Source organism: Plecotus auritus (assembly GCF_963455305.1).
Source record: "Plecotus auritus genome assembly, chromosome: 8".
NCBI classification, from domain to species: domain Eukaryota; kingdom Metazoa; phylum Chordata; class Mammalia; order Chiroptera; family Vespertilionidae; genus Plecotus; species Plecotus auritus.
The window spans coordinates 21,431,655-21,457,817 of NC_137782.1; the positions used below are offsets into that span (position 1 = coordinate 21,431,655).

Below are 26,163 nucleotides of genomic sequence, written 5' to 3' on the forward strand. Positions count from 1 at the left end.
GCAGCCCTCAAGGTAGGGACTCGAATTCCCGGCTCTGTGCTGATTCTGGGTGGCCGTGGGCTCCTCCCTGGCCTTCCCGGTGCCCTCCGTCAAATGGGAGCAAGGACCCAGTCCTGGGCTTCCCTTTTCAAAGGTGGTGGCGGCGGCGGGAAGGGGGGGCGACCATAAGGAAAACTCCTCCAAAGCCTGGCTGCGTCCCAACTCCCTTGCATTTCCAGCTGCTGTGAGGAGGGGCCCCCACCTTAGAGCGCCTGGACCCCGCGCACTCCCTGGACAGCCTGTCCGGGCGGGCGGGGCGGAGCGCGCCCACCCGCTCGGGAGCTCAGGCCCCGCCTTGGGGGAGGAGCGAGGGCGGCGCGGAGCCTCGCGGGGAGCAGAGCCGGCTTCAGTCGCCTCTCGGGCAGCCGCGGCTCGGGGACCGACCGACCGACGGAGCCGGGGCGGGAGCCGCCCGAGCAGGGCTCGGGAGAGCGGGTGAGTTCCCAGCGGCGCCGCCTCCCTGCTGCGCTCTGTGGGCTGACCCCGCGGGCGAGGGTTGAGGTTGGCGGCGGGGAGGTGGTCCCGGCCTCTGACAGCCTGGTTGGGGGTGTGAGTGGCGCTCTGGCCAAGGGCCGGCGGCTTAAGATAATTGGGGGGCGGGGGGCCGGGGCAGGGGAAGAGGGACGCTGTAAAGGCGGGGACGGGGAGCGCAAGGCCAAGGAGGCCGGCTGGGGTGGGGGCGTTCTCTCGGGTCTTGCGCGCCAAGACGAGGCCGGGGTGGGGGGGAGGGCGCATTGGCAGGTTGTCGGCTGGGGTCGCGGTGGCCCGATGGTGGAGCGGGCAGGGGGGTTTAGGCTGGTTCTGGACTCTCGGGTCGCTGTCTGCCGGGGAGCTCAATACCGGTAATCGGGAGCTACAACCAGCACCAAACAGCCTGGAACCCAGGCTCGGGCCCGGCTTGGGGGCGCCGCCCCCTCGCGTGGCGGCGCTTGGTCCCCGAGGCAGCGGCCAGGCGCAGGGAGCACTCTTGCTCAGGCGGGAAAGGTCCCCAGGGGCAGGCGACCCCACGTGCCGCCCCACCCGCCGCGGGATCCCACTGACCCAGCCCGCCGGCCCGGGGAGACCCCGCGCGTGGTTCTGCCCAGGGAGAGGCGCGCCCGGCCTCTCCAAAGGGCCCCAGCGTCCTGGCTGCTGGGTCCTCGCGCCTGGCGCGCTGCTCTCCTCCTGAGTCCCGCGCTTCGACTCCGCCGGAGGAGCGCCCCCGAGCGCCTAGGATGGGCTGACACTGTGCAGCCCGCCTCAGAGAGGTCGCGCAGGGGGGGTCTCCCCAAGGTCATCCGGAGCGCCCAGGTTGAGCTGCCAGACATCCCCAAGTGGAGAGCAGGGAGGAGAGGCGCTCGCTGCCGCCTGCTTCCCTGATGCAGACTCCTTCCTTCCCTGCTCCTCCTCCCCCAGCCCGGGCCCAGACACACTGGAGATGCTGATGATGCAGCTCCCAGCCCTGGGCGGATAACTGAGCCTCGGTGAGCTCTGAATCTGGCCTCCCGGGAGCCTGGGACCCGGCGCTCCCGCGCACCTCGGGCGCTGAGGGTGAGACGCGGCTGCATAAGCGCTTCTCAGAACCGAAAGCCGAGCCGCTTGCGCGCCCATGTGATTGGAGTCCACATAATGGGCCCCTGTTCTCGCCTTCAGAAAAGCCCACCAGCTCCCCGCGGCCCCGGGCACCAGGTGCCGCCTCTGAATCGCCCTCTGTGGAGGACCCGGGCCCAGAGGTACCAGGCACCCTTTCCCCCAGCGCTTTCTCGGGAAGGGGCCTGCCGTTAGCCGCCTGGGCCCGCGGGGGTACTTCCCCGTGTGCCCTGCCATTTCCTGCGGCTGGTGCAGCAGCGAGAAAACCCCTCCGTCTGGGAGACTCCCTCCTAGGCTGGTAATAAAGCTTTTTAACTCCGCAGGTGACCAGCTGTCTGCCCGAGGGCGAGGCACTTGGCCTCTTGGGAGCCTCAGTTGCCTCTAGGAAATGGGGGTAAGAACCAGCCTTTGGGGGATGGGTGAGAGGCCCCGTGGAAGTGCTTGGTGCAGTGGAGCATGGCAGGAGTGCTCCTAAGTAAATGCTGGCGCCTTTCCTCCTGGTTTTGAGTGGGGCGTGTCTCTCCTTTTAGGCAGGAGCAGAAGTGGAGCCTCGGTGGGTGGTTCTGCAGGGGCTGGGAGTTTCCACATCTCCCTCCCTTGCTTTGTCATAAAGAGGCAGCTTGCAGGCAGCTGGTGGGCGCTCGTGAGTCTTTTCAGCAGGCAGCCTGCACTGGGCCTTCCCACACAAATCCCCAGCCCCTTCTCTCCCACCCCCGCCAGGATGTTGGCGGTCAGAGGTCAACCAGGCCACTCTGGATGTTCAACTTTGCACCTTGCTGTCCAATGGAGCCTACCCAGCAGTGTCCCCAACCCTGGAACCTTCCTGACCCCTCTCTGGTCCTGGCTCTTCCCAGCCTCTGGAACATTCCTATAGGAAGACCACTTGATCCTTCCAACCCCTCTTTGCGTTACTCCCTCTGAGACATTCCTGTGACTCCTATCTGGCTCCTTGCCCCTGGTGCTCTCTCAATCCTCCTTGGCGTGGAAGGACATGGCAGGCAAGGCCAATGCATGCTCAGCCTCCATGTCTCGGGTAATTGATGCTGGAGTGGAGTTAAACTCTAACCTAGTTAAGTCTGTTTGGGAGCCTGAGCCACAGGGCTCAGAGGTTGCTGACAGGAAGGTGGGTTTTCCCCCAAGGCCAGACCTCCCTGCGGAGCCTCTTAGGACTCTTTGGAAACTAGGGCCCCAGGTTCCTCCTAAAACCTGCTCCATCATCCAGAGTGAGCTTTCTCTGACCCCCAGAGGCTGCAGCCAGCCTAGTTTTGTAGGTCGCAGAAGGCACATACCTGGATTCATGTGCTGTGCTTGGACCCTCAGGACCCCCACCCGACCTCACTCTCCACCCCCAACCTAGCACAGAGGACTTGGTGTATAGTGGGACCCAGCTGGCATTCTTCCAGCAGAGACCAGGCGACCTTCTTTATCCTGAGCACATCTTAGAGACTGGGCTTCAAGGAGGGCTTGGACAAGCCTGCTGCCTATAGAAAGCTACAAAGTATGAAGAGCAACGGACCCGGCAGGGGACCTGGCTGGGGTGGGGGTGTTCTCCTGGGTCTTGTGCACCGATAAGCACAAATTGTAGCTCTATGCTTAAAAGCTCTGTGACCTTGGGTAAATTATTCACTCTCTCTCAGGCCTGATTTTCTCATCTGTTAAATGGGAGTAATCGTAATGCTGACTTCATGGGGTTGTGAGGATTCTGTGAGACCATAACACCCAGAAAGTGCTTAGTACAGCACCTGGTGTGGGCAGGAATGCAGGAAGTGCTTCTTGTCACCTCACCACCGTTTCCTCCCATGCATTGGGCTCCCACTGCCTGCGGTCTGGGGCAGTTAGACCTCTTCTGCCTCTAGCTATCAGGATGGCATGGCCTGTCCACAGGAAGTCTGTGACTGAGCCTTTCTCACCTGGCTGCCATTTTTTCAGGATTCATTGATTTATTCAACAGATGTTTACTTCCTTCTAGATTTTGTGCTTAGCAAGGGATTTCAAGATGAATAAGGCAGCTCTCAGAGTTCTTTCTCTATGAGGGAGAGGCAGGCCTGGAAATAGATAGTGAGGCCACTGTCCCCAACAGATAGCAAGGGATAACAGTTTCACCGGCAGGAAGAGGAGTGAAAAATAGAGCGATGGGTGAACAGGTGGGCTCAGGCCAGCCTACAGGTTTCATTCCTGACTCTGCCATCTTGTAGCTGGGTGGTGATGGACAGATGCCTGACCTCTCAAGAGATCAGCTACCTACCTAAGGGTGGTGATGTGAGGAGAAAAAGGGAGACCACAAGGGTAAGAAATGTAGCTCAGGGCCTTTTAGATGTTAATCCATGATTGCAAATGTTAGTTGCTGTTATTATTAGTCTGTGATGACCAATAGCAGGTGGGCAAAGTTTGCTGTGGGAACCCACTTGAGCCCTTCAGAGACAATTTTCCTGGTGGTGGGTAATCGAGGGGTAGGCAGCCTGAGCGGAGAGAACTTGTGCAAAGGCACGGAGGCTTGCTGTCTTTGCGAGCAGTGGGGAGTTACCACTGGAGCACGTGGAGGCTGGGGCAGCAGGCAGAGCCAGGGCGCTAGGCAGAGGCTGTCCTGCCAAGGGGTCCCGAATGATTAAACACTCGCTGACCCGAAGCAGGTACCTTGCAGCCCGAGAGAGTCTAGGATTAACTTCTGCCTGAGAGGAAGGGCCGTGCTGTGCTCATTTGCTAATATATTAACTGTCCCTTCCTTTTCCTCCTACCCAGGAAGCACAGAGGTCCCCTCCTTCTTCCTGAGATGCTTCCTGAGATGAGATACTCCTGTATCTGTTTCTGTCTTCCTGGGACTCAGTTTCTTATCTGAAGGAAGGGGCTGGGGTTAGAGAAAGTGTCATGGTCCAGCTTCTTTATTGATCAGAATATTGTACAAGTGCTTTTCTGGGTGGTGGTCACTGTCCAGAATCTTGGCTTGCATTGCCGTTGAATCCTCACACCAGCTCATTGAAGTGGACCCATTTATCCCCCATTGCACAGAGGGGGAAACTGAGGCACAAAGGATGAGGTGATTTGCAAAAGGCATGCAGCTTATACGTGGTAGGAATTCATATCTGGGGGGTCTCCAAAGTCGTTATGTGCTATCCTGAGCCACCTCAACTTATGCGCCTTGTGAATACCTAAAGCTGATTGTAGAATGTCTGGGTTTTTTCACCGTGTGTGCATCCTTGGATGTGGGCAGTAGGCACCTTGGAGATGGGTCTCTGTGGGGTGTGCTCTGGTTGTCTGGGGATGGGGACTGCCCCATTCTCCCCCGGCGCTGACTTTTGGGAAGGTCCTATTGCAGGCCCTTGGCAAGGGGGAGGGGTTCTTGGGTGTCTCAGAGTTCAGGCCGCATTCCTCGGCCCAGTGTCCCACAAACATGGCTTGACGTAGGCAGTTTGTAGCTTGATTAATGTAGCAGGTGGTTGAGCTCCACAGTGACCCCAGGAAGGAATGAGCCTTTTAGATGGCTGGTCAGAGTATCATGTAACCACATACCCTTTTCCTTTTCCATGAGAGGCAGAGTTTAAAGCCAAGGTTCAAATCCTGACCCTGCCTTTTACTGGCTTTTTGGCCTTGGACAATTTCTTCATCCCCTTGAGCCTCAGTTTCTTCATCTGGAATACAGATCATATAGACCATATGGTATATAGAGATCATTCAGAGTTATCATAAGGATTTGTAATTTGTAATGCTGGCTTCCAAGTTGTAGATAATATTGATGTAGTACCCACATTTTCCTCCATGGTACTTATCAAAATTGTGATTAGGTGGTTATTTGTGGTCATTACTCTTTTAGTCTGTCTCATCCACTAGGCCAGCGGTTCTCCACTAGGGGCAGTTTGGTTCCCCAGGGGGAATGTGACAATATCTGGAGACACTTTTGGTTGTTACCACTGGGGAGGGGTGCTATGGCATCTAGTGGGTTGAGGCCAGGAATGCTGCTAATATCCTATAGTGCCTACGATAGTCCCCACAACAAAGAATGGTATGATCCCAAATGCCAATAGTGCCAAGGCTGAGAAAGCCTAGACTGGACTATAAACCCCATAAGGTCAGTGACTGTGTCTAATTCACTCATCTCTGTGTCCCTGGCTGCCCAGCATGATGCCCGGCACACAGGAGACAATCAATATGCATTAAAGAGATGAATGAGGTCTTGGAACACCTTATGTCCCCTGGAGTCCCAGAGGTTTGGCTTGCAGGACATTTTGAATGGGAAGAAGAGGTTTAGATGGATCTGAATGATGATCAGCCAATTGGTAATTCAGGCCAAAGAAATTCACACAGTTTTCCTTCCCAAGCAGGTGCTTGGGGGCCTGAATGATCTGAATTGCAATCACCACTGCATTTTGCTCATGTAGATACAGGACCCACCTTTATCTGGACAAGCAGGCCGGGGCAGGGGAACATAGGTGCTGACAAGGAACGCCCTGTCAGCTGGGCCCTTGGGATCTGCCAAGTTGGGGCACAGCTGCTGTCAGCTTCCTGTTTTTTCCCTTTCTGGTGGAATGAAGGAAACCCACTGAATGGCTATTTTCCACTGACATTTACAGCACTGTGATAGGCCTTGGATTAATGAGGTCGAGCTGCAGTGTGAAATCTGCCCAATCACTCAAAGCTTGGCCAACCGGAAGACATTGCTTGTTTTCTTTGGGCCATCGGATGTCTTTGGATGGCTTTGGCTAGGGAAGCAGGAGTCACGACTCTGTGCAAAAGAAGGGAATGTTTTACACCCCGGAATTGTAAAGGCTGCAGTTGTTCTCTCCCTTTCAATGTATTAAGAAGGTGTATTTTAATTGGGCCTTGAAATAAATAACTGATTAAAGCAAAGGTTCACCGTGAGCCCCAGGCTGGCTGCTGAGATTGGAGCTGGGCTATTGAAAGGATCAGGCTGTGTCATTCTTGGGCTCTCTGGGAGTTTGAAGGAAAAGATTATCCCCAAAGAGCCTTTGGACCGGGTAGAGGTGCACATTGTCAGAGTTTATTATGATGGGGGAAGGGATCTCAGGTAGATGTCTCAAACTTGCTCATGAATCGTCTTGGGGTTCCTGTAAGAAGCAGACTCTGATTCAGTACGTGTGGGGACTGAGGGCCTGCATTTCTAACAAGCTCCCAGGGGAAGCCCTTCCGCTGATCTGTCCACTGCACTTTGAGTAGCAAGGGTCTGGGGAATCCCAAGGTGAGGGGTCCCTGGTGCAACCCACTCAAGCGCGAGAGGAAACCCAGCCTGTCGTGCCTGTGTGCGCAGCCACCTGCTCTGCTGGCTGGCTTGCAGAGTCACGTATTTACTGTGCGCCTTGTCCAGGGCCCCGGCCTGGGACCGAGTGTGAAAGGATGGCTGCTGGCTCTCAAGGAGCAAGTGAACCAGCCAGAGCAAAGTGTGAGGTGCTTCTAGTGCTTCCAGAAATGTGTGTCCGGAACATACTCTTTCTGGGTCACCTGGGGCTTTTTATTTGTTTTAGTTAAATTAATTAATTAATTAAAAATTTTTTGGGGGGCGGGGAGGACTTTTGGGCCCTAGCCCAACCCACCTGGATTAGAACCGGCCAGGATGGGGCCCTGGGAATCCATATTTTTTAAAAGTGTGCCAGGCTAGGAGAGAGGTAGCCAGGAGGAAGAACTGGCAGTGCATGGGAGGTAATTGCTCAGCAGGACTAGTGTAAGGCTGTAGAGTCATATACTCCCTGATGGCACCTGACTGAGGGAGAGGCTGAAACCTAGTCTGCTCCACCTGCCAAACTCTGCACCCTGCAGACTTGCATCTGCCTGGAAGAAAGGGCATCTTTAAAAAAAATATGAATAATAATTGTTAGCATTTGTTGCTTATTATGAGCTGATCACTGTCTTTTTAGCTCTTTAGTCCTTCTAGCAACTCTCAGGGGTGGCATTATTGCTGATTGTGCTGCAGAGGAAAGTGAGGCACAGAGAGGTTCAGTGACTTTCCACAGGCCACACAGCCAGTAAGTGGCAGAGCAAAGATTTGAACCCAGATCATCTGGCTTCAAAGCCCTTGCACGTGATCATTATAGTCTCTGGCTTTTCTTTGAATGAAAATGCTATGGCTCTCTGTGTCTGTACTCTGAGGGAGTGCCCTTTTTTAGTTCTTCCCCAAATGGGGGAAGGCTAGCAGTGACGTTGGCTGGCTCTGGAGTCAGACCTGGGTTTGATTTCTGCCTCCATTACTTACTACAAACTTGAGCAAGTTACTTGCTTAACTTCACTAAGCTTCAGTTTCCCGCTGTGTAACATAGGAATAATAGTAGCATGAGATGATATGATTGACCATTTAGCCTCTGCCTGGCACGTAGGATGTACATCTCAACTATTATTATTACATTAGTATCAGCAGAGTCCGCCCCTGGGAGTCACAGGTGGCTTCAGAGCAGAGGGGATAGGTGAGCAGAGCCCTGCGCCGCTGATGTCCCTGCTGGCCGGAGCCGTTGTTTGGTTCACCCACATCACGTGTGTCTTTACATACCTAGGCATCCCTAGCCTTTGCTTCTTGGGTAGAGGCCCTAGTGTTTGGGCCATCCTGAGGAGTTCTCAGAATTTCTTGGCTCCTAGGATGGTTCAGAGTCTCAGTCCGAACTGGCTTCATTTCCTGTGGTCCAAGTGCAAGGAGAAGGCACACATTCTCATACCTACTCTCTTCAGGGCTCTTGGCCCTTCTCGGTGACTGTCGCCATCTCCACGTCCCTTGTGGAACTGTGTAGTCACCATAGGCAATCCCACGGACTGGGCAGAGAGCAAAGGTCACCTTATAGACATCGCCTCTTGCCTTTTAAAGAAATAGGGACAATTGCCTCTGGATTTTCATTAGTTTTTTTTAACATATAAAATCCAGCTTTTGTTTTCTTATTGCTGTATTTTATGCTTTTTAATTACAAAAGAATACAAATGCATTATTAAAATTTAAACAGCATGAAAATGTGGAAAATGGAAAGTGATATTTCCCCAAACATTACCACCAGCCACTCGTTTCCCCCCCACCTCGCCCAGAAGAAATTCCTGAATGCTTTATGTACCTTTCCATACATTTCTTATACATAGACAGACCCATATTCATTTACATGTTTATCTTTTTTTTTCTTTTTAACACATCTATAGATCACTCTTCTGAAACTTCCTTTTTTCAACTAATTTATCTTAACACATGTCAGCACACAGATATATGCCTCAGTCTCTAAGGCTACATGATATTCCAGCAATAAAACTTTACCATAATTTATTTCTACTTCCTTGCTGACAGTTGAGATTGTTTCCAGCTTTCTCCTGCTACTAGTGTAGGATGCTACAACATCCTTGCTTGCACAGTGTCTATCTTTGTACACTGGCATGATTTTATCTATAAGGAAAACTTCCTGCAATTTGAGCTATGACAGACATTGTCAAATTGTCTTCCCAAGAGGCCAAACCAATTTCTATTCCATCAACAGTATGTGGGAATACATCCCCCTTTCCAATGCTGAGTATTAACTAACTTTAAGTTTTGCCAGTCTGATAGAATAAAATGGAAAACATGTTTCTGAGTCAGGTTCCATAGTAATTCAAATTTTGCCTACATAAAGATTATTACATATTTAAGAGCTACATTTTATCTGACTTTCTGGTTGAAATGAAAGACATAAAATTATATTAAACCAGTTTCTGCCCTCACACTGATCCCTGTCTCTTGGAGTAATCAAAGACTTGGCCAAATAAAAATAAGAGAAACCCTAGCCGGTTTGGCTCAGTGGATAGAGCGTCGGCCCACAGAGGGAAGGGTTCCGTCAAGGGCAGGTACCTCGGTTTCAGGCTCCATGCCTGGCCCTGGTCCTGGGGTTTGTAGGAGGCAACCAATCAATGTGTCTCTCTCACATCGATGTTTCTCTCTGTCTCTCCCCATCCCTTCCACTCTCTAAAAACCAATAGAAAGATATCCTCAGGTGAGGATTAACAACAACAACAACAAAAAAGAGAAAGACAGTGTGGTTCAAGCATGCTAAAGGAATGCATAAAGAAGCTAACTTTTTGTCTGGTAAACTCTTATCTTCATGAATATCACAAATGAATTCTTAAAATACAATATACATTATGATGGGGGTGGGGTGGGACTTGAAATCCTCAAAAGAAAATGACTTGATTAGAAGACAAAAAATCATGCAGCTAACCTTTAGTGGGGGCAGTAGAAGAGGTGGGCAGTTAGGAAGGGACAACTAATTTTGAAATAGTCTCTTTGGTGGCTCCCCTGTTTCCTAAAGGGATTTGTTTGAAGGAGGCTGTGCAGAAACCCAGCTGAGTTTGCAGCTGGGAGTGCTTACCGATCACTCATACCTGGGCAAATGCATGTTAGTCCAGTAAGAGTGAGAGCAAAGGAGCAGGGACTGGCTTTAAAAATCGACAGCCTTGGAGCTCATAGAGTTTGGACGTTGGTGGCATGTACAGGCTTGTTATCCCAGTTACAAGGCGGTGTGCTCTGAACAGCACCCATTGTAGACCAGGTATACTGAAAGGGTGTTCAATGCGATGAGTGATCATCAAAGATGGCTCTTTTCTTGTAAAGGGGCCTCCAACTAAAAAAGAATAGATCTATTTAGCAAGGGGTATGATCAGCTAATCTACTCACCTTTGGGGAGCCACACCTTAAATATTCATTTTCTCTGGGCCACCTGTCCTGGAGATCTTCATTCACTGGGGTGTCTTAAGAACAGCACAAGGCAAGGAGCAGTTGAGAATTTCTTAAACAGTGCTGTGGATTGGGCCTAACCATTATTTTACAACACATCACCTAAGCAGGATGTGTGGAGCCAATGAAAAAGCATTTAGAGTTGAAGAGACCGTGAAGCCAGGGGCAATCCCATCCCTTCCTTTCATGGAAGGCAAGGTGGGAGCCAGGTGAGGTGTGTCCTGGGTCTGGCCCTCAGTGTGACCTCTTCCGCCAGCAGCCAGGTCTATTTTGTCTGTTTGATGCTACAGCTCTGGTTCCAAACCCAAGGACCGCTCCCTGTGACAGAATTGATGGAAAAATCTGTGAATTTTCAGTCTCAAGGTCTCCCACCTTCTGACAACTCTCTCATTTTTGAAATACCTACCATATGCTGGATGGCTCTCTAGCAGGATGTATAGGTGAATAACGTATATGCCTTGTCATTCAAGAGCATCTAGTCCAGTGGTTCTCAACCTTCCTAATGCCGCGACCCTTTAATACAGTTCCTCATGTTGTGGTGACCCCCAACCATAAAATTATTTCGTTGCTACTTCATACCTGTAATTTTGCTACTATTAATGAATTGTAATGTAAATATCTGTGTTTTCCGATGTCTTAGGCTCTACAGCAGTGGTTCTCAACCTGTGGGTCACGACCCGCAGGGTTGCCTAAGACCATCAGAAAACACTGATCTTGTCCAATGGAAGAGTCAGATTGGAAACTAACAATTACTGAAGGTGCTGAGCGCCACCATAGAGATGTGGTCACATGCCTTGGAACTAGAGAGGAGAAAGAAACCCATTTGGCACAGGGCAGATAAAGAACAATTCAGAGGGAATAAAAAGAGCATTGAGACACCGTGTAAATGAGACAAGGCAAGTCAAGTGCTGAGCATGGTGCCTGGGAAGCACTTAAGAGATGACAGATAGGATTATTACAGCACTCACACTAGCTCTCGAAGAACAGAGAAGAGATTGCCAGGTGGAGAGAAAGAAGGGTATTGCCACTCCATGGAACAGCATGAATGAAGGTGAGGAGGGTGGATGTGCGGTAGTGAAACCTGCATGGGCTTTGTAGCAGAGAAATCTAAATCTGGGTTCTGTCACTTATGAGTTATGACATTGGCCATGTCAAGATGAGCCCCTACTTTCTAATCTATCCACTGGGGATAATGATACCTGTTTAAAATGGCTCATTGTGGAGAGTAAAGTTAATTTATGTGTAGACCCTGACACATAGCAGGGTCTCAGCAAATGGTGGGGACCATTGCAGAGATGTGAACCCATCAGACTATTCAGTGTAGCTGGGAAATTGAGAGTTTAGTGAGTTTGGAACATTAGGATGGCCAGAGATAAAGTTAAAATGTCAAAGCCACACACTAGATGGCCTGAACCATTAGGCTGAGGAGTTTAGACTTGACCCTATAGGCAACAGAGATTAAATGCTTCCCTACAATGGAAATACAGAATCAGACTTGGTTTCAGAATGAAAAAATGTGCCAGTGGTGTGGATGGTGGGTTGGAAGGTAAGGGGTGGAAACGAAGAAACCACTTTGGGGAATGCTGTATAACCCGCCACTCACCTTAGCCTAGTAAAAGCTGGGTTCAGTCCTACAGCCAAGTACTGCCCAGAGAGGCAGATGAGGACAGTGGTAACGAGCGTGGGCTGCAGTGTCAAGGCCCATGTGGATGTGAATCATAGCCCCGCTGCTTACTGGCTGTATGACCTTGGCAATTACCCACTGGGTTTTGGTTTACCCTTCTGTAAAATAGAGATCAATAGCACCTTTATCATAGGCTCATTGGGAGGATTAAATGAGATCGTGTAGATAAAGCACTTAGCTCTAGAAATGCAGTTGATAATTAGAATTTTAAAAAATTAAACATTTGATGATGGACTTCTTTTTCCATGAAACGCCTATTAACCTCCCCTGGAGCTACCCGTGTTCCACAAAAAACATCTGCTTTAGTCTTTCTAGAGAAACAGCGGCACTTTCTGATCCAAGAAATAGTAGGGAGGGTTGCCAAGTTCTAACACAGTGGTTCTTGGATGCACGGTAGACCCACCAGGGGAGCTTTTAAAAATTTTAATGCCTGGTTGCACCTCAGATCAATTAAACTAGACTCTCTGGAGGTGGGACCCAGGCATCAATATTTTAAAAATTTTTAATGAGTTAAGGTAAGACAAATAAAGGATGGATTTTTCACAAACTGAACATGCCTCTGTAACACATATCCTGCTAAAACAAACACACACACACACACACACACACACACACACAAATATTACCAGTATCCCAGAAGTACCCCTTATGTCATTTTCCAGTCACTCTCACCCCAAAATCACTATCCTGATTAATAACATAGATCAGTTTTGCTTGCTACTGAGTTTTACATAAACGGAATCATATATCATGTATTTGTATGTGTGTGTATTTGGCTCCTTGTGAGAGTTCAATTGTATATTGCTCATTCTCATTTCTCGTTCACAATGTTCCCTTGTGTGAATACACCATAATTCTTTTCTAGACTACTGTTGGTGGGCATTTTGGACAGTTTATACCTTGGGACTGTTATAAACAGTGCTATTAAATTCTTGTAAATGCCGTTGGAAAGTGTATATAGAAATTTCTGTTGGACACATTCCTAGGAATGAAATTGCTGGGATATAAGGTGTGTGTATGCTCAGCTTCACAAGATATTGCTGAGAAGTTCTAAAAGTGGCTATATCAATTTATATATTCCCAGTGTATGAGAATCTTGCCAACAGTTGCTATTTTCTGATGTAAAACCATTTTTGGGCCATTTTGGTGGATATATAGTGGTTTGCTCTGTGATCTTAATATATGTCCTCAGCATCTCCAGTGTTTCCAACATGTAGCCAAGTTTGAGAATCTCTTTCTTACCAGGTTTTGAAAAAGCTAAACACCTGTTAATGAAACTGGATGAAAGAGATGTTACAGTGGCCAGTGCGTCCCCATGGACTCCCTTTTATTTCTGTACCTAGAGGTTTTTACAGAATTGGTCTGTCTAATCATCTAGTGGAGGGTACCTTTGCTGTGGAAGGAGAATGTGGGGTGTATCAAACCTGACAGCCTGCCCCTCACCCTCATTCCTCTGTGCTTTTGGTGGGGCAAATGGCTCCATCAGGAGTTATCTGAGAGCTGGAAAGAGGCTATGGCAGGACTTCAATTTCTTCTTCTGATTTAAGACCTGAAAGAGAAGGGAGGACATGAGAAGTGCCGTGTGTGTGTGTGTGTGTGTGTGTGTGTGTGTGTGTGTGTGTCCTATAACTAATAGACAGATGCTGTCAGATAAAAAGATGGTTTTTTTTTGTGACCAGAACTTAAGATTTTGTATTGTATATTAGCTTTCCAAAACTTGCCCAATACCTTGTACTTGGCAAGTGCTAAAAAAAAAACCACAAAAAGCCATTGAAGTCAGTATTAGCGCTGTGTAAGTGTCCCTGGTGAAAAGCACAGCTCACCATGCAGAGGAAGGTGTTGGTGGGGATTTAGCTGATCTGATTAATAGTTTTGTTCTTTTTGTAGTTTCTATGCAGTGGCTGACACTTCCTGTTTGTTCATTTATTACAAGCATATTTTCCTTTATACCCTTGAGCAAAATTATAATAGCAACTTTAAGATTCTTATCTGTTAACTCTAACATCTTGGGTCCTCTTGGGGTAGATCTCTATTGAGTATCTTCCTTCTTGAGTTTGGGCCACCTTTTTCTGTTTGTTTAAAACATTTTTTCCCTAGTAATTTTGTATTACATCATGAGTATTGTGAATGAGACTTGAAGAGAGACTCTTGATTTCTCAAAACAGTAATGATTGATTGATTGATTGATTGATTGATTGATTTATTTATTTATTTATTTATTTACCAAACTCAAATTCTAAACTCAATTTCTCTTGAGTGGGCATTAGCTGAAATCTTTCTTTAGTTCAGTTAGCCTTAGTTGGGCTGTTTGAAACCTGCCCTATAGATGCATCATTCATGGAAATTTGGGCAGAATATATATTCAGAATATGGGGCTACTGTTCTGTGACTCTTTTCTGGGATGTCTCTCCTTACTTTCCAGCTGTAGTTACATGAACCCTGTCCTCTAATTCCTCAAAAATTAAGAATGAAGATTTCTATCCAAATTGTAGTCCATGTGCAACATTGACTTGGGCCTGTCCTCGGTTCAAAAGCTATAAAAATAGGGACATCACCTATTGCCGTTTCTTTCTTTCAAGTGTTAACTCCCTCCAGTTTATGTATGTTTGTTGCTGAACAAATCAAATGCCTTTCAATACCCCCCCCCTCTCTCTCTCTTTCTTTCTCCAGAATTTATAATAGTTATATGTGAGAGGGGACGTCTTCTAAGAGCTACTTTGCCATTACTAGAAGCAGAGCCTTTCTGGCAAATAATTTTGCTCATTAAGAGACCCTCAGCAATGGGGGGAAAGGGAAATATATGCAATAATTTAAACAATAAACCATTTAAATTAAAAAAAGAATATATACTTGTAACATAGAAACCCACACATGAAACCTATGTTCATGTTGACCAACGTCACCCCAATCAATTAAAAAAAAGAATATATAACTAAAGAAAAAGAGACCCTTAGAGCTGCCCCCCCCATTTTATTGCTTAGCACATAGTAGATGGCAATAAGTATTTATTGACTAAATGAATGTGGCTTTAAATTGAAAATAGAAGTGTATTAGGGGAGAAAATTTTCTGAAATTAGTTAATCGGTAACATCAGGTATAAAATAGGATGTTCAGTAATTTGCTGGAGAAAATGATGAGTGAGATGATTGAAATAATATTAGGACCCCAGATATCTGAGTGTAGACCAAAGTGGCTAACAAAGTGAACCGGAGATTTCAAAATGAGGAGATAAATTCAATTGTGATGGTAACAGCGCTTTCATGGGAGTGACTCTGTGGCTTACAAAGAATGTACCATGTTCAATGGAAATAAAGCTGGTCAAAGGGGAGGCAGAGGTATGCTTGGAGTTCTTACATCCAAGAGGATCCAAGAGGAGGGAATCAAAGTGAAGGAACTTTGGCTGGAGATCAAAGTGGGAAGGAACCGAAGCAATGTAAAGGCAGTCTACTGCAGCTTGCTTTTCTCTGCGTGGTGACCTGGCAGGTCACAAATCCAGTACTCAGAGACTTCAAAGACTGCATATTGGGTGGAAAATTCATACCAAAATGCAGAGCATCTGGGAACTTCCTGACTTATTCTATTGACAGTTTCATCACTCAGAGAATAGAGCACAGAGGACAGTTGCTGTTATGAGGATATGCTATTATGAATCTGGTTTGGGTGAAGTAGAAAATGAGAAAGTGCTCACCAAGGAAAGGATACTGGTGATAGGGGGCTGAGCCTACAGGGGTTTGGAAGGCAGATTTTAGGAAATTTAGGATGAGATACAGATATTTCCTGCTTACGCCTCCAAAGGGTGATGGCAGCTCCAATAGTAGGGGAAGTTATGGCTTCACTGTTATCCTCACTCTGCATAGATTTCATTTATTCTCCTTCAAGGATTCCTCTTGTTGCTCTCAGTTGTGCTCCTGTGGGCTATCTTTCCTGTCTGGCATTTTGTTTGTTTGTTTGTTTATTTTTAAGCAGGGGAGCTATTCAAAATACTTACCCATCATGGCCCAGGCACAGACCAATCAGAAGAGCGACTAGCCACCAACTGGAACATCAGTGCAAGTTACAAATTCCTTAACCTCTCTGAGCATCAGCTTTTTCCTCTTTGAGCAGCGCAGAGTTGGGGCAATGATTTCAAGAGATGGTTACATGTGAAGAGCTTGACACGTGGAAGCTGTGCTGTGCACAGAAGCTGCCATTATCACCCTGCCTTCTTTATCTCTGGGTTCATTTCACTTACATGTTTTATAGATTCTGTGATGCTTATCTTTAGTTTCATTAAGCACATGTTTTATTCTATACTGACTTCAACAAGTATTTGTTCAATTACAAATTGATCTGTCTGGTTTCTTAGTCAACATGTCCTCTTAGCTCTCCTAGTGTGGCTCCATGGTTGAGTGTTGACCTATGAACCAGGAGATCATGGTTCGATTCCCAGTCAGGGCACATGCCCAGGTTGTGGGCTCAATTCCCAGTGTGGGGTGTGCAGGAGGCAGTCGATCTGTGCAGGAGGCAGTTGATCAATGATTCTCTTTCATTATTGATTTTTCTATTTCTTTCTCCCTCTCCCTTCCTCTCTGAAATCAATAAAAAAATATTTTTAAAAATGTCCTCTTATCTCCCTGATCATGAATACTATAGATTTTCTGAAATCTCCTTGCATTTCATGGGGCAGATCTTTTAAAGCACTGATGTGTTTTTTTTGTGTGTGTGTTTTTCCTAGTTCCTCCTCCTCCTCCTCCTTCTTCTCCTTCTTCCTCCTCCTCCTTCTCCTCCTCCTCCTCCTCCTCCTCCTCCTCCTCCTCCTCCTCCTCCTCCTCCTCCTTCTTCTTCTTCTTTTATATACATAGGCTTTGGGATTAAGCAGACCTGGGTTCAAATCCCAGCTCCACCACTTACTGGCTGTGCAGTTAATTGGTATCCATTCTCTGCATTGTTCTAATTCTTCCCCTCCTCATTCTTTCTTCCTCTAGTGGAGGACTCTCTCCTTTGAGTCCAATTCTGTGGTTTTTATTGTCCTTGTTCCATTGGAATTAATCTCTAAACATCAGTGAACAAACAATATGAAAAGCTTTTTAAAATTCCCATCCCAGCTACTTCCTGATTGGCTAAGAACACCCCTGGCTAAAAGGGAAGAGATAGCTTGCTAGGGGTACCTTTATGTTGGTAATGGTTTGGGGTCCAAGATGCTTGGAAAGGACAAGACAGTGATCCATAGCTGGTTGTAGTGCCTTTGTCCCTCCCCCTTCAAGAATGGACCCCATCCAGAATGCTTATCTCCCTGCTCTCCAGGGACAGAGTTGGGAGAGGTGGCAGTCAGCTGCAGGGGCTGCTTTCCTTTACTTGAGTTGGCTCAAGTAAAGATGGCAGCTTCTTAGAACCTGGATCTAATTAACTCAAGGGGATGGACTACAATTCTTCATTCTACCCCTAGTGTAAGTTACTGGATAAATTCCTATTAGAACCTAAGCTATTTTTGAATCTATATCTATCATTGCGGCCATGACAATTTTGAGTTGTTGTTTGGCTGATATACTAGGATTTGAGGGGCACTTCCACTCACTCTAATAACTTTCTAGATGTTTGTGTTTAAGACTAGAGGATTTTGAACAATGGGGCAAAGGCAAGTATTGAAATCCAAGTTTAGGTAAGCGTGATGTAGAATAGAGTTGCACACTCAGTGTGCACACAGCCACTTCCCACTCCTTTATCTGTGGCAGGCATTACCAATCAATCAAACTCTCGTTCCTCCTGCTATCATACATGGCCTCATAACCCCTGCCCTCACAGTGCTGCAAGTAGCCAAAACAAAGAGCTGGCACAGCACACCAAAGTTGGGCCAAGGGTGTCCTGCTCAGAGAGGGAGACAGAGGAGATAGGCCACTCCAGGCTTAGCCAATGTGAGTGACTGTCCCCTTTACTAAATGAGTAACTCAGGAGGGCGTGTAGCCTCCTTTGGAAAATGATCCCTCCAGCTGTAAAGGGAGTATTTGTCTCCCTGCAAAGGGAGGGAGTGGACCACAGTCCTCCAAGCCGGAGAAACAGTATATGTAATTCGACTCTCATTTCCCTGTGCTTAGCTATTACATAAGCTTCTTTAGAAGGCTGGCTGTTTGGTTTAGCACTGTCACTGTGACTGACTAATGTATTCGTAGATATCGTGTCAGCCTCGTGTGTGCCCCATCCTTGGCACCTTCGTTCTGTCCCCTGCAGCCTCCCACACACTGGCATTCTTACCCACAAGTGTGTGGGCCTCTCTGTAGTTTCAGGTTCTCGGGGAGAAGCTCAGCGTGGAAGACTGATGTGTTCATGGGTTTTCCTTCACCTGTTCGAGCTGTGGCTTCCTTTGAAGTTTTCCTGGAGCTGAGCCTGAGAAAGCTGTATCACCTTCACAGGCAGAACGGATCCAAAACACCATCAATCAGTATCTACTTGGAATGGTTCTAACAGGCTGCCTAGCCTGGTGGATACCAAGTGCTGGACTGCAAGTACACATGATAGAGTGCTTGCTGCTAGTGCAGATGATCTGTCTGCCAGGCCAGGATTGGGGCTCACTGGGCAAGTCCCACCTACACCCCTATACAGACCTTCTTTCTCAGCAATCTCCTTACTGGCCATGGGGTTCTTGAGGGTGGGGACCCCTGCATCGTGCCATGGCTGGGCTTTGTTGAATCGTTAACATGAGATAATTTCTTCATGTCAGGCTGATCCTACGTCTTCATTTTGTCTGTCCATGATCCCAACTCTGTTCTCTAGAGACTTGGAACAAAGGTAATCCTTTCCCTCATGGCTTTTGTTAAGGCCTAGTCCCTATAATCACAATATGGCCATGCAGTTCAGAGAGAGGCCAGCTGGGTTTTTATCCCCATGCTGGGCATGATTCTTGCCCTGACAGAGCTCACAATACACCAGTTGCTTGATCACTCTTCGTTCTTGGTGAACTTGTGGTTTTTGAGTGCTGTTGCCCTTTCCTGAGCCCCCACCCTCAAATCTTGCCAAATTGGGCCTTCAGAGGACAGTGACAAGTCAGGGCCAAGCCTAGGGCCACCATGAAGAAGCTCAGTGGGGAGAGATGGAGTTAAAGAGCAGACCCTTGGGAACCCACATCCCACAACAGATTTAAAGCAGGATGTGTATCTACGATGAATATACCTGAAGTCGAGAAGTTTCATCTCAGAAGGGACAGGACAGTCAGTCCACAAAATTTCCTGAGAATGGGGTTGAGGGAGACAATTTCTAATTCAGATATTTGGAGCATCAAGGGCCCGAAAAGTCTCTTTGCTCATGAGTAAAGCATCTTTATACTGGGATGTGGGGGGGGGGTGATGCTGTTATTCAAATAAGTGTGCTATGGGAGGGTGGGGCTGTGCATTCTTTAGGAGAGAAAGTGGGTCCCAAGTGAGCTCCAAGGAGGAGGGGAAGCCTGGGCTGTGTTTTGTTTTCCTCTCCCCCTTGTGCTCAATGCGACAGGAAGTTCAGGGAGAACGCACTCACCGCCTTCCTCTAGGCTGCTGCCAATATTGTGTGAAGAAGAATAGCTTAAGAACAAGGAAAAAAATCTTTGTTTTTATAATTAATGACTTTAATTTTCTTTACAGTCTTTGTACATTCCAAATTTCAATAAGTACACCACTTTTATGATGAAACAGTTATTATTTTAAAAATAACTATCCTCTTGAGTGCATCCAATCGCGAGTGGAAAGGTGAAGTGAGAAAAACACATATATAGGATAAAAACATGTAAGAAAATAAGAAACAAAGATGATGCAGACCCACAATCTGCATTCAACCAATGCTTACAAATAAATGCCGAGTAGAAAAAAGTGTAGGCTTTCATCTCAAACAGATATGAATTTAATCCCAACACTCCCATTTGCCAGCTAAGCAATAATGAGTGAGTCACTCTAAAGTTTTTTTTTTCTCACTTGTAAAAATAGGATTTTAATTTCCATCTCACCGAGCTGTTACAAGAGTCATATGAAAGCATTTTGTGAAGAGGCTAGCCCAGTGTAAGTACGTGTTTTTCAACGTTTTCAATATATTAATAAATTTGTATACACAGTATATGGATTTGATTTGACAAATGAATAACATAATGAACACTTGAAGGCTGAGACCTGGTCAGGTGATGAAGAGTAATAATAGCATGAGCAGTATGAGGGAAGACTGTGTCAGTTTTCTGATCCACAAAAGTGAGGGATATCAGTACTTACTGGAAAGAGGAGTTACGTGACTGGATTGAATTGGGATGCTACAAGTTTGTCAACTTTCAGAAAAAAGTGAGATAAGCCCAGACTGTGGGTTATCCATGCTATGTGCCTTAGGATACTCAGACTTCAAGTAGCCACAATGTGACTAAAATTGCCTTATGCAAAAAGGGAGCAATAATCTTAGATGATGAGAAGTTTGGGATGAGGGAAATTACAAGTTTGATGATGCCAACAAAGACCGTGTTTCTGATTCCTTCCTGCTGTTACTGTACTCTCCTCAGTTCCAATACAGCTGCTAACATCAGAAAGGGGCTATACCTTTCCAAATTCCTCTTTTCAGAAGTTACAAATCATTCCCCAGAAAGTGTTCCCACCTTGGAAATTTTCCCTTCCTACCTCACATGGGACTGCTTCTCCTGAAGCACATGGAAGGCATATACCAAACAGTTCAGTTAGAAACAACCAGAAGAGAAGCAGAGAAGTGGGGCAGGTGGCTACTAGAAAAGCTACTAACAGGGTCTGCCATATCTATCTATGCACAGGACATAAAGGGAGTTGAATGAAACATGAAGTTGGAGTCTGAGTGGATATACTGATGTACTACCAAGGGTCCCAATGTATGAAGTGAAAGAACAGGGCCAAGAAAGGGATGTCCTTGGACTAGGATACAGGATGGGGGGTGCGAGGGGGAGTAGGGTGGGTTTTTGAGTAGGGAAAGAATAACCTCATTTCCCACCAGTCACTAGTGGCAAGACTAAAGATGCTAATGGGCTCAACAGCAACAATAAAAACAGCCAGAGACATGAGACAAAAGACAAGTGCCCCATCCACAGCACTGTAGAATGAGATACCCTTAGCCCCATGATCAGGAAAACTCCTACCCCATGAAGAGCTGGCTCTGGCCTGGTGGGACTTACAGAGAAGCTTGTTAGGGGCCAATAGCCAGCAGGACTCCAACAAATAGCCAGATGCCCACCTGGATGACATTTATGAACTACCAACAATCTCCATGATGTCCTCTGGACAGACCCCACAGCCATCTCCAGGCTATCTCGGTTCTCAACTTCCCAGTAATGTTTTCCTTAAGTGAAAATTTTCCCCCCAAAATAGGGTGTTGAAATCTCTCCACAGAGTGTGTGGTCTGCTGAGGATTCCTCCATCCAGTAAAGTAGTTCCAGGCTGTAGAAAATAATGGCCAAGAACTGGCTGACGCTCCAGTTTTCACATACCTCCCTTCCGGGGAGAAGACAAGTTGGGATGAGCTGTGTCTGATAAACTGATAGCCACTTGGAATCGCTTCGGCATTTCCTTCATCATCATGGCACACAGTCTTCACCTTCAGAACTTCAAGGGAATAGTTTCTGTCCCGATTCTCACTCCTGGTCAAAAGATCTTTTGGATTCTAAAGCAACTCCAGGATGGGGCTCTGGCTCATCTCCCCAACTTCTAAGATAAGCCTCTTCAAGGAAGTGGTTATTTGATGGAGCTTTAATGTGTTCTCAGTCTGTTTCTTCTTTGTCTCTTCTTGGATCAACCTCTGAAGAAACAGCTTCTCTTCTTCAGCTAAGAAGTGGTATAGCTTTGCAACTTCTGCACTGAGTCTCAGTTTGATTTTCCGTCTTGTTCTTCCACTAGTAGCACCCTTCACTTCCATGTCCTGTAAATGCATGGCTTTCTTCATCTTGGCCGTTAGACGACACTAAGTTTTCCCCATAGCTCTCGAAGGCCTCGTCGTCGATGGGTGCCATGGAGTGGGACTGGTGCTCCTGGGACTCGCTACATACCAAGCACCCGCCCCCTGGTTTTCCTCGCAGAAGAGAAGCAGGGGCTCCTAGTGGCAGCTGCACAGGCCCTGGTGGGGCACTACATCTTCTCCATCAGCCAGGCCAGGGACAGTTGGGCCGCAGTGTGGTGGGAGACGAAGGCTGCTGGCACTCAGGGTGCCCAGCTGTGGCACAAGCAGCCACGGCAGACATTGTGACTGCACTCACTGGACACCGAGGGCAACAGGCCTCAAAATCCACAAGTCCAGATGGATGGACAGGTCAGCTCCTTGGCGGTCCTCGAATTCCATGACGCTTCTCGTCCCCAGAGCGCCCACGCCTCCCACCACAGGGCAAAGCACAGCTCACTTCTGGGGTAGGTGGCTCAGCAGGGGCAGGAACTGGTCTAGCTGGGGCCCTTTCCTGCAGGGTTGTGGCGGGGCAGCAGCACGTGAGCTCAGGAGCCGCAGGATTTCCCTCTGTGTGGCTGCCCAGGCCTGGACACCGGACGTGATGGGATGTGGACTGTTCAAAAAAAATAAAAAAATAAAAATCATAACGTTTTCTTTTAGCAGTGTGAACTCTGAGACACTGTCTGACTCATATTTTAATGCCTCCTCCATTTGAATTCACCTTCCTTCACGTTGTTTTTCTCAAGGCACTAGGCTCGGGTCCAAAGATGTGTCAATAAGCTGCTCCCCTGGGAGTGGGGAGTCCCAAAGCCTGGGCCCTCCTGTCCCATCTCAGGGTTCAGGAGCCTGGTTTTGGCCTCCCCACCCTTCCTCAAGGCTGGCTCTGGGTTGGGTCTAAATGGCCCTAAGTGGCCACTGTAGGGGAAAGTGAGGGTATCTGGTAGTATGTCCCAGCGAGGACACTGTCTTCCTTCAGCCCACAGTTCCTTCTGGGGTCCCCATTCCTGCATCCCTAAAAACCGCATTGCTTTGTTAGGGGGCTCTTGGCTACAAGTAACAGAATTCAATCCAACTGGTTTAAGTGATGAAGGGGGTTTTATTGGCTTGGAAAGTTGAAGTCCAGAGGCCCCGAAGCTAAAGGACCCTCTTCCAACTCCCAAGTGTTGCCTTTATCCAAGGGCCAGTTTCCTGCATGGCTGGCGGCAAGATCACTTCCAGCAGCTACAGGGGTGGGGGTGGGGTGTGTGGAGGGGGGTGTCCATGCTTCAGGTTTGCAGGCAGTGGGAAGAAAGAGCTTCTGATTGGTCAATTTAGGTCATGCCTGGACTTAGACGGTTGCTGACAGGCTCCAGCCAACCAGGACCTAGCAGGGAGTGATAATGAGGAAACGTCAAGGACCATCACCAAACTGACTTCCTCTTCTTGTTTCCCCAGAGGCATATTCATTCCCCAAACAATAGTCTTCATTTGTGGGGAGGAGGAATTCTGTAGTGCATCCTGCCCATCCCATACCCCTCCCCTCCCCGCCCCCTGCCCCAGCTCCAAAGCCCCAGCACCTTCCTCTCCATTTCCCCTCAAGGCTCAGCTTTGTGGGGTGTAGCCCCTACTTCCCCGATGTACACTGACTCAGTTTCTCCCCTCGAAGGCAGTGAGGGTTAGTGGATGCAGCAAGAGGAGTCAGTTCAGGCTATGCCAGACAGCAACAGATGTTGAATCAAGGCTCGCCTAACAGCCTGTTCTTGCTCACTGAGGGTCAAATGCCTTGGCCTCAGACTTCCTGCTGCCCACAGTCAGGCTATTTTGGCTCGTCTGTCCGACTTCACACACACACACACACACACACACACACACACACACACACACACAACTGCCTTGCTTCTGATTTCTCATATCACACACTTCCCTGCCCCCACCACCATACACACACACACAAAACCGGCCTCTGCAGACCCCTCCCACACCTGCCTGGCCAGCCTGGCCACTCCATTGACTTGTGGTTCCACATGCCCAATTCTCCACAGGATGGATGATCCATCTCCATCTGGATGTTTCCACAACTCACTGCTCCATGTCTCCAAGGAGCTGGTTATCCTCCAAATGAGGTCTTTGGGGATCCCCTTTAAGGGTGGATGATGCTGTTGCTCTCCCAAGTTCTGGCAGTTTGGGCTGTGTCCCCATCACCATCCAGGCCTGTCTCTGGAAGTACAAGACAGGTGTGCCCAGGTTTCAGGAGGGGGCCAGCCCCAAGCCCTTTGGAGCCAGCACCTCTGTGGGCTACCCCAGCATCCAGGCCAGCACCTTGTCTTGGGAGTCGCCCAGCTGCTGGGTTAGCTGTAGGGTGGCAAATCTTTAATTAGACCAAGCAGGGTTTTCTCGGCCAGGGGTGGGAGGAGGTGTGTGGGTCTATTGGGGAAAACTAGGTCACCTGAAAACCAGTAGCCAAGAGGGAGCTGTCCTGGAGCCCCAGCTCCAGGGAACCCAGAGGGGCGAGGCGGGAGGGGCTGGCAGGGGGAGCAAAGTCAGAGAAAATGTGCTCTGGCCCCTTTTACTGGCCCTTGGGAGGCATCGTCCTCACCTTTCTCCAGGGGGCTGGGCAACTGCCCTTAATTCCTTAACCCTGAGCAAACTGCCCGAGCCAGGGAGCTCACTGCAGTGTCTTTGGTCTGCCTGGGGCTTGGACCCAGGGAGGGAAAACTGCACTGGGAGTCAGGGTTCGAGGTACTAGCTCAACCTCTATCCTTGGAGCATGCCACCCACTCCCTTGTGCCTCTGTTGTGTCATCCATCCAATGGGCAGGGACTGTGCCCATCTTTGACCCTGCTGTATCCCTAGCCCTTAGCACCGTCCTGGCATGTGATACGTGCCTAGTAACTATTTGTCAGTTGAAATAACGAACTGGTACAAATGCTTCTCTATAAGATTATCATCATTGAGGATGGGTGGCCAGGTGGCTTTTCCAAATGTCTATCATGTACAATCTTTGCCAACACTAAATGCCATCATCATTTAATTTTTCGTTGCTATCACCTTGCTAGCTTTCCACTGAAGTAGATTTATTAAAAAGGGAAATTTTATGTCACGACTATAAAGAAACAAATCCACAGAAAACACAACAATGTCATTACATTCTATCTTGGATACAATCACTTGCTCGGGGCCTGCTTTCTCTTTGTTTACAAGGGAGACTGGCATGGTTAAAATGATGTTAAAGGTCTGTTAGTACTGAACTGATACTTTCTCCTGGAGACAACCTGATAGATTAAAAAAGAAGTGAAAAGGGTATACTTGTTTTCTCTGAGCCCATGCTATACTAAACCTTGCCCTGTACTTATGAAAATTCCTTCAGAATGGATTCTCTTTCCACACTTAGGGAAACACTTGGCTGAGATGATGGCTGGGCAAGTTCTTGCAAAGGAATTAAGTGCTTTAACAGTGTAAGTGATGGGTCTGGTTATTCTTATCTTCAGCCTTAGCATGCTTTTGGTATCTCCCACTTGGCAAGTGATCAGTAAATAATTAATAATGAAGAAATGAGTAGCTGTCTGGGTACAGAATCTTAGGGCTGAAAGAAATCTTACAGAGTACTCAGGTTGATGGCATAGTGGAAATTTACTGTCCAGTGCGTGATGAAGAATTGGCTACCTCCTGAGACAGCCACTGGACCATAAGCACCTTGTGGAACTGCTTGTTGGACAGCTCCGGAGGCTGGTGCCTGTTCTGTGGGTGCACACAGTGACTCCCCTAAACCTTGGTCCTGTTCTGCACTGGGGAGGCTCACAGACTATCTTCTCTTTCTTGTGCAGATAGGACCTGTGGATATTTGGAGATTTTGTCTCATTTTGCCCAAGACAGGGCTTGCAAATGCAAATGACCATAGGAGTTAGCAAGTGTTGCCATTTAGTGAAGGAGGACAGGTGAGAGTAATGGGGAGTAGAGGGGACTATGGTAAATTAGAGGGTATGTGCCTGTATGAAGGGGACAGTCCCACTCCACACCTGCTGACTGTTGCCATGTGAGCCCAGCATGGCCAGGTCCTGAGATGTTCTAAGAAAAGCTGAAAATTTGATTTTGACGATGATGTCTCCAAGTTTCCGATGCAAGCAATGAATTACGATATTGTAAAACATGGTGTAGGCCATGTTGTGGGCCACAGGGGGCTTTCAGGTTAGGTCTGGTCTATAGCCACAAGTTGCTCACCACTGCCCCCCGAGACTTCTGTTCCCTTTGGGCTGGGCAGCGCCATCCTCTTCAAGCCATGTTTGTGTGTGTTGTTTCCTGAACTCCCTCCATGATGGTCAACCCCTCTCCATGCCTTTGA

General features: G+C 47.9%; 1 protein-coding gene and 1 pseudogene across 4 annotated transcripts in view; one reads left to right on the forward strand and one right to left on the reverse strand.

Moving 5' to 3' along the window:
* The first annotated feature begins 365 nt into the window (after positions 1 to 365).
* PPP1R16B (protein phosphatase 1 regulatory subunit 16B) overlaps positions 366 to 26,163 on the forward strand; it is a 100,981-nt gene continuing 75,183 nt past the window's right edge. Inside the window, exons 1-2 of one of the 3 annotated variants that reach the window (XM_080684090.1) lie at positions 1,711 to 1,751; positions 1,932 to 2,002. The gene's annotated coding sequence lies outside the window, so the exon portion shown is untranslated. Of the gene's footprint in view, positions 475 to 1,710; positions 1,752 to 1,931; positions 2,003 to 19,936; positions 19,970 to 26,163 lie in introns of those variants that run through there. The other 2 variants (XM_080684089.1, XM_080684091.1) reach the window with 2 other exon arrangements.
* On the reverse strand, positions 18,946 to 25,984 carry LOC308255895 (E3 ubiquitin-protein ligase TRIM4-like; annotated as a pseudogene). The gene is made up of 4 exons: positions 25,841 to 25,984; positions 25,488 to 25,562; positions 21,205 to 22,118; positions 18,946 to 18,966 (listed from the first exon to the last, which is right to left on the reverse strand). The product of its transcript is annotated as an E3 ubiquitin-protein ligase TRIM4-like (transcript).